Genomic DNA, 9,093 nt, shown 5'->3' on the forward strand with positions numbered 1-9,093 from the left:
GTATAGTTTGCATAAAAATAGTAATAGGTGTTCAGACATATTAACGTGGGATATGCTACACTTTTAATTGTTTGAAAGGAATCCTATACCAATATAGAAAAAAATATGAAATTGCATGTAATTTAATAGTTTTCAAATCAGAGAACAGCCATGCCTGTGATACATATACTATACTCACTTCATTTGTATGAATCAATTTGTATGATCAATTGTATAAAAGACTACTCAATTCAGCAAGAAATAGGCCAACTACTTGCTCTATATTTCGATGTCTTTCAGAAATGGTCTTAATTAATTGTTGAAAAAAATGTTATTGATGGAGACATAAGGGCTCATAATATTCTCTTTCACACACAGACGCAGTCTACATGGCTGCATTAAGCATGCAGTGTAACTGAAGCTTCTAATATGTGGAGCAACATACACTAAATAAATAGACTTTTCAAATTTACCGTGTCAAGCGATAGGCACACTTCAATTGATTTCCAGTGCAAAAAGAGTACTGAGAAAATTGAATCCATGATTGTTAAGAAAAGAAGAGTGTTGAACTGTATTTTTTTTTAGTTTGTTTAAAGTGGCCTCAGAAAGTGGTGAAGTTATTCTCTGTGGATAACATTACTCAACACTGAAATAGAAAAAGGTACTCAAAAGTTTTTAACCAAGTTAGGATAATTAACTCTTGCTTGCAGGTCCATATGCAGTATGCAGGATCAAAAATTAACTGTGGCCCATTAGCCTGGTTTTAGGTTGATTAATTGTGGACCATCAATTTAAAAGAAAAAAGTTATCTGTTGTCCCCAAAGCAAGCAACTATCATAGAAAATAGATTGTTTTGTTGGTCTTATTTTGGGCCAGTACTCATTTCCTTTTTTGGCCACCAAAATTTCAGGCTAAACCATCTTAGACACCTGTTACACATAAACACACACACACACAGTCACACACACACACAAACAAAAACACAAACAATAACAAAGAACACACAAAACAATGCGATATTAATTTTGGGCTGCCCCCCCCCCAAAAAAAAAAAATAAACAAACAAACAAAAACAAAAACAAAACAAATATTATTGAATACATACATCTAGTTCAAATGTATTTAGAGCACCATTTCAACCCCCCCCCCCCCCAAAAAAAAAGGGGGGGGGGGCAGAAGAATATACAAAAGGATACTTCTCTCCCTGGTACAGCTTGGCAGGCCAGTAAAATGTATTTATACACATATGACAATATGGGGCTGAGTGCAGTAATTTAGGCAAGCCTTGAGCTGATGTTATTCTACTTACAGAGTATCTAGCTTCCAAAACATATTATGTGACAAACAGTTTATTTACAAGCCAAGGAAATTTGAATCCCACACTGTTAACTTAAGTCTGTTAGCACTTTTTGTCCATACTTCATGTATAGCTTCCATGATCATTTGACACAAATGATGTCCACATCACATTGAGCCATTTCTACTAATGTTCCTGAGGAGCAGTGGTACTGCTGCTGCTAGCTGTAAGCACATTCATCTATGGCAATAGCAGAAGCATTCTCATCCAGTGCACACAGGAGTATATTGTAATTGTATGTATCCATATGCCTATTTATGTTGAATTTCACGGAGATGAATGCCATTCTGAATCCTGCAGAGTGCTGTTGAAGTCTTAGTGCTGTTGTTACTTCTGTCTGGTGACATGACCCTATAAGGAAGAAACAAAAATTTAAAAACTTAAACACAAACTCTTGGGACAGTATAACACACAGATAGTAAGGTGTTTCCTGTTTAGCTGCAGCACAGAGGTGTTTGTTTTCTTAAGCTTTGTTTGACTTTTCAAATCTCCTGTTTGGTGACCACACATGTACTTCTTAAACTGCCTACATTGTCCACACCTCTTTAGAGGGCCAAGTTTATGCAGAATTAGGATTAAATGCCTCTTGACTATTATATGGGGAGTATACATGCTGTGATTGCATAGGAAGCACACCAGTAGTGTGAACTGTCTGACCTCACACTGGATTGTAAAAGGCTCATTATTACAGTCATGTAGTATAGCACTTATTTCATCCGATTGTACTGTCGATAGGGTACTTGAGCTACAAATTGTAGCGATAATAGTATAAAATGCCAAGTATATTTTCAAATAATTGAGGATGAACCATTCCTGTCATCCCTAGCATGTACATTGTATGAACTATTCAGACAAATTTTCATAATAAATCTGTACTCTCATTTTCGAGGATGTAAAGATAGATTTTCACATACATGTACTTCAACACCTTTATCTTTCTCCTCTCTTGAGTTATCTTCTTTGTTGCTCATATGAGGCCTCTTCAAATTTTACCTTCTTTCTGGAATCTTTATCAATGTACATTGTACTCGGTCATGTATCATTTTCTATCTCTAAACTGCAGTGTGATTACTACATGATGATCAGGGCCTATCTGTAAACGTTACCCTTCAAAGTACATTTAAAGACCCGTCAAGTCTTCTACTACATTTTTTTTTCTTTAAATGTTGTGTAAGTTTCAATGTACCTACAACTGTATATATCTTTTACTTTATACTGTATAACAATGAATTGGGATATTTCATTTTCACACACCAGTCCATTGCTCTTTCTTATTGCCTTATTGAATTTAACATTGTTACATTTTGGAAGAAACAATACACATATTTTTCAGTATCAATATTGTCATTGTCTGCCTAAATTTTGCTCGACAACAATTTTGGTTCCTTTGATCTCAACAGAATAGAATTGCATCACATTTTTTGAATGGGAGGCAGGAAGTGCACATACATAAAGGTTTGCATATGACGAAGGGATGTCAAATGAGCTGACTGATTATTATTCCTTCCAAAATTGAACAGTATTATAATATTTTGAAATTGCTTTGTGTTTATTGCCAGATATTATAACCATGACAGTAATTGGTTATCTGTTGTTAAAAGGAATCTATACATTGTGATGTAGGCAATCAGCCATCGTATGGAGACAGGGATTAAATGCATTTCCTTTCAACATAGACTTATTTTTTTAAATAGTTGAAAGTACTTGCTGAATGTGATTACTACTAAAAACTACAAAGAATGGAACTGTCCGAGTGCAAGACCTCTTTTAAGACCAGTATGCATCATGCGGAATAGCAGTAATTACTTTAATAATGCCTACTTTTTGCTTTGATGCAAATGAAAAACTTACCTTTAACACCTAGGAATACTTTCAGCAGGATATTGATGGTAAGATTTGAATCATAGCTGTGTTGTCCAATATCTAAAAGTCAAATTCTTTTGTTGTTCATGAAGGATAACACCAGTCACATGTGTCTTGAGGAGTTCTGTATCATTGATACCCTGTAAAAAAAAAAAAGAAGACACATAGAAGGGAAAATATTCATTTTGTTTTTCATGCAAGAAACATTTTCTCAATTTGTGAACTAATTCTTGATATACCATGTATATGTCAGCAAATTTGGTTAACTAATTATCATAATAAAGTTGTTTGACACTTATAACAATCATGCATGTCATGAATATCAAGAAATGAACTTGGTTTCAAAAGTTTGTATGAAGCAAAAGTCTAGAGTTTGTTGACAAGGCTGGTGACAGACTTTCTCAAAATGCTTCTTGTAGCTGCATGTATTTTACATAGATGTGACTGCTGAGTACTGTTTTTTAGGGCATTTAATCCTTATCATCATATATCTGTTGGGTGATCAGCTTGCAGATTTTATTTACAGTAGTGTTGTCGGCCCACTTTTATCAGCATAAATGGGTGTCTTTCCATCCTAAATGTGTGTCATGCAGTCACAATCCATGTTTAGCTGTATGAACATTCAAATGGTTGAAATATATCACATTAGGACCTTTATCAATAACATTGTTTATAAAGAACAATGACTTGTCCAGCTCTAGCTAGCTGATAGTCAAGTTCAGTGTCCTGTTATCAACAACTGGCTAAGCAGTCCAATATACACTGAGAAGTATAAAAGCCCCAACCTGTTAAAGAACAAGTTCGGATCACCTTCATAGACATGTGGGTTGAGTGAATGCAGCAATATTAGTAGAAATTGAACAGTTCAATGAGAGTTTGAGAAAAGTCTAACAATCCATTCAAAAGTTATCAATTTTTGAAGTTACAGCTTAGTCATAGCTGGATGAAAAGACTACTTTAGCTTGTGATGTCACATGTGTACGATATAAAGAAAGTATAAAGAAAATTCAACATATTTTTACTTTTCTTGCATAACAAAAGAACACTTCACTTTTCTCTTTCAGAAGGCAGGGGGAATAATATTACCCTTATATCGGTGACAAGTCAAAGAAATGTGCACTTTATTCAAAAAGTAAAGTTTTGTGAAATTCTCTATTCATTTTGCTTATAGTATCATTCTACACATATGACATTATACACTATAGTAGTCTTCTCATCCAGCAGTGATTTTGAACGGAGTGTTGGATTTTCCCCAAACTTTCACTTTTTTGTATAATGTGTTCTACTAATATTATTGCAATCACTCAATCCACATGTATTAAAGGTTGACTTGTCTGTTAGGATCAAAGACACAAGCTGCAAGCTGCCTATCTGGTGTGATACCAACTCTTCTGGCCACTAGCTTCCCAGAAAATGCAGTGGTTGGAGTTACCTGCTCAATCTTGTTTATGTACACACTGATCAGGGAGGTGGAAAATGCTCTCATGGACAATGGGTTGCCCTTTACTGGTGGTCAATGGAATGTGGCACAGGGAGGCAAGCAAACAAACAACAACCACCACAGGGCTGTGAACTCACTGGCTCCCTGGCCACAATCATACTTTCATGATATGGTGTTTGAATTCGCATTTGGTGTGTTATTTTGCAACGCACGATGCTCTCGCTGCGACATTTTATGACTTTTTTCTTTCAAATATCGCACAACTTTTGAGACCAAATTTGTCACTCCCGGCCATACCGTTTTGAAGCCATGCCCCTTTTGAAAAAAATTTGCCGACCCAAAAATTGCTCAAAAACATGATTTTATGTACAAATCCAATGTAAATTGTGTTTTTGCAATTAATTCATTATATGTAAAAATAGATATTTTTACTTTCAGTGGCTGATAATGATTCATTTTAGCTTGATTATGCTTTAAGAAGTTTCTGCGACAAATTTTGACGACAAAAAACAAAGAAATACATAAGAAATTCTATGAACAATAAAATACATAAGAAAAATTACGAAGCTGAATTTTTTCTTCAATATTATTGTTGAGGATAATGAAAAAATATGTTTACCAAAAATTAGAAGTTTTGGAGCTTTACTTTTGGATTTATAGGCAAAAAATTATTTTTGCTTAAATAAGCATTAAGTTGATATAAAATACATAAATTAAAATTTGAAAAATCTAACTATACAATCTTTTAGATTATTGGCCTCTACCTTAGTGCAAATTTTTGCGAGGTAAAATTTGAAAAATCTAACTATACAATCTTTTAGATTATTGGCCTCTACCTTAGTGCAAATTTTTGCGAGGATCGCGCGATCCACGACCCAGATCTGAAGGGGGGGGGGGGGGGGGGGAGGCCAAAAAAGTTCGTCCCTCAAATAACCCAGTGGGATTAGGGTTAAACCCTAATCCTAGACACCAAGTGCATACTTTGAATGTACTTGTATATGCAATCACCCACTGACACAAAGCACTGCATCCTTTAATTGCACAAACTGCTTCTTAGAAGGTTAGGAGGTAGATACACACTGTACTACCTCCTTGTTCTGCTACAAAGACCACATAAAACACAGAAAGGTGATTGGCCTTGACCACTGTCTTATCCCCAGCAGATAACCAGCCAGTAGGTATACGTGTATTCATCACATCAGCTCAGTATCTTTTCTCTGTAACTGCCATTTCATCTACTTTTTCCCCTTATCATTCTGAGATACTTAGTTATTCTAAAGACAATCATTTGCAGGAAGATGTTCTAGACCCCAAATTGTGTACTTCTCCCCACTCCTCACTTCCCTCCTATACTTAAAGGGGATGGCTAGTAACTGATCAGTGGGAATCAGTGGGAATGCTAGAGGATGATTGTTCTAATCCTTGTGGGATTCATTTAAGAGTACAATATATATCTATTGTTGTGTGAAAATTATTTGCTTCAGAATGGTCCCACATTCAAGTAATGTGCAGTTTAATGTTTCCAGGTTAGCGTCCCTGGTCAGTGACGGGGCATTAATCTGCACATTACTTGAATATGAGACCGTTCTGAAGCAAATAATTTTCACACATCAGTAGAGATATAATGTACTCTTAAATGAATCCCACAAGGATTGGAACAATCATCCCCCAGCATTCCCACTGATTCCCACTGATCGGTTACTAGCCATCCCCTTTAATGTCCTTGCACTACCCTATGACCCACTGGTTTATTTGGAAAGCCCTCAGTCCCCACTGACCTGTTCTACCCACTTCTACGTGCCCCTTTGTTTCAGGCTACTGACCAGCACATTCCATTGTGTTGACAACCACTACAGCAGAGCAGAGAGTTCATTGATAAAATCTCATGACCATATCAATTTAATTCCATTTCAATTTTTCTTATTGAAAATCAGACATAGTCAAAGTACAATTTGTAATGAATGACATAAAGCAAATGAATATGAGCCCCCATGAAACAGAGCTTATGACCATGGTGCTGTAAGGATATTGTAGGAAGGGAGTGAGGAGTGGGGAAAAATACACAAGTTTTAATGCATAGATGTAATTTAATTAACTTAATTAGAATTGCTCTGTTATGGATATCTCAGCCATTTCAAAACCAATTTTCATCAAAAAATGTTGAATTCCTCATGGAATTACATGCTCTTTCATATTTCATAAGAGGTTTCTTATTATCTCACCAAAACATGTTAGACCCTGAAATTAGGTCTCAACCAAAACTATACGATCCCTTTAATATGCATGTGAATTGAGAGAAAGTAGCAATACGTACAATACATCAATGCACGTTTGATGAAAGTCTGACTATTGTATCTGTTCAAAAGTTATGAGTTTGTGAAGTTTCAATGCTTCCATGGAAGGATAAGAAGACTAAAACATCTTGTGATGTCACGTATGTGTACAACAAAATAAAGAAAATATAAAGAAAAATCAACATACAACTTGTACAATTGTATTTTTCACTTTGCAGCATTATGTATATGACAAGAACAATTGACTTGTCTCATTCAGAAGGCCGGGGAATAATATTACTCTAAACATACATCAGTACCAGTTAAGGGAATCCTTTGTACTTTCTTCTCAAAATGAAATTTTGTGGAATTCTCTTAATAGAAATGTTTTCTCTTTACATATCATTCTATACATGTGACATCACAGACTGTAGTAATTTTCATCAGGCAGTGACTGTACAGAAATTTTTAAAAATTGCAAACAAATTGAACAGATTGTATGATTTTCCTCAAAACTATTATTGATTTTCCTCAAACTATCAATGTTCTCTTCTGATAGCGCTCTATTTTCTCACATACTCCACTTGTCACATGAAGATGGACTTGTTCTTTTATCTGATTTCAGACGTTTTACTCTAGACAAAACACTGTTCTTCAGATTTTGAATGCATTGATATTTTTGCGGTACTAACATTATTTTTCTGCATTTTGGATTATTTGAATTTGTCCCACAAATGCTTTCACACCCCTTTTGGTACACACTATGCAGACTGTGCTACAAAAAGGGAAACCCAAACTGCAAGTTAATTCTTTGTGGAAAGGAAAAAAATTCATGAAATATGATGTTGCACATCAATATAAATTTCATATTATATTTGAGAAATAACATGGCATGGTATAAAAAGATGTAAACACCATGATGATGGAAGATGATGGACATAGACCTTGAGGGATTGTGATTATGTGACAGTTTTACCATCAAGCAGTAGACCGAGTTACCATTTACTGGTACACAGATGAAATGTATAATAGTTTCCTGAAATTCACTTACATTTGGCTTTCATTGTGCATCATCATTGCATTCTCAAGCTCTTTCCTTTTTGGTCTGGTTCATTTCCTTGTCTAGTGTCTTCTCCAGGACAATACATTTCTGGCATTTTGAAGAAATCTCAAGTCTGCATGAAATGAAAACTGATGAAGTTAGAATATCAATTACACCAAACTCTAAATCTGAAATTTTTTATGCATGATCAAATCACCACTCCCATCAAAGTACTGCAGTGCACAAAATTACATGCATTAGAATATAGGGATATTAAAAAGCAAGTGTGCATAGGTTAAATTAACCAGAACACACATTCAAATCCCACCAGTAATTGAATGACAGTTACATGTACACTGTAGATGTTTCCAAATGTACCCCTTGATTAAGAAATTGAAAATTATATGTTTGAAAGACAAAATAAAACGAGACATGAAAACTCGTCACATTGAGGACGAGTTAGGTGATACGCTTGTGGTCATCAGATGACAGTCATCTGTGATCGACAAAGAAAAGAATGTGATATAGGCACCTTGAAGTTATATTGAGCGTGTATGCGAAACCGTTTCTGTAACCACTCGGCCACGGGTCATCCACGGAAATGGTAAGACAAAAAAAAAAATGTATAGATATAACAGGGGAAAGTCAATGCCCACTCAACCAACGTGGCCGTGTGAACATCTATTGCATTGCTAGACGGAAAAGCGGCCTTGTAACGACTGAGGTCGCTATGCCATTTCTGGCAACTTGGGAAAAATACGTCCCGCAGACATAAAACCTATAATCGGCTGGTTTTGATACCTTGCCTTTAATCACAATTTTCAGTGTAATGACGTCATCAAATTACAAAACAATGACATCGTCTTGAAAGACAATTGTTCAAAGTACAACACCTCAGTCGTCGTCATTACATACTATGATCGGTTTGACAAAGTCAACCTGCAAAATTTTGCTGCAGTCGAAGCAATGTGGTCTCCAACACATAAAAAAGAGGGATATGGCGTGCGTGTGTGTGTCTGTGTGTGTATAGGTGCGTTTTTATACGAACGTGATTTCTACATGGACGAATATGTAATACAAAATTGAAGAAAAAAAAGTAAAATAGCTAAGTATTTTGTTTCGTGATCTTGTGGGGTTC

At 35.5% G+C, this 9,093-nt stretch overlaps 1 long non-coding RNA gene across 1 annotated transcript; it reads right to left on the bottom strand.

Annotated features, from left to right (window-relative positions):
* Window positions 1-1,585: 1,585 nt before the first annotated feature.
* On the bottom strand, window positions 1,586-8,255 carry LOC139743963 (uncharacterized). The gene is made up of 3 exons (XR_011711794.1): window positions 7,965-8,255; window positions 3,188-3,339; window positions 1,586-1,687 (listed from the first exon to the last, which is right to left on the bottom strand). It is a non-coding gene; the product is annotated as an uncharacterized lncRNA (long non-coding RNA).
* Between the last annotated feature and the right edge of the window lie 838 nt (window positions 8,256-9,093).

The sequence above is a fragment of the Diadema antillarum genome, unplaced genomic scaffold (genome assembly GCF_040938485.1).
Source record: "Diadema antillarum isolate AM-2024a unplaced genomic scaffold, OU_Dant_1.0 seq00001125_RagTag, whole genome shotgun sequence".
NCBI classification, from domain to species: Eukaryota; Metazoa; Echinodermata; class Echinoidea; order Diadematoida; family Diadematidae; genus Diadema; species Diadema antillarum.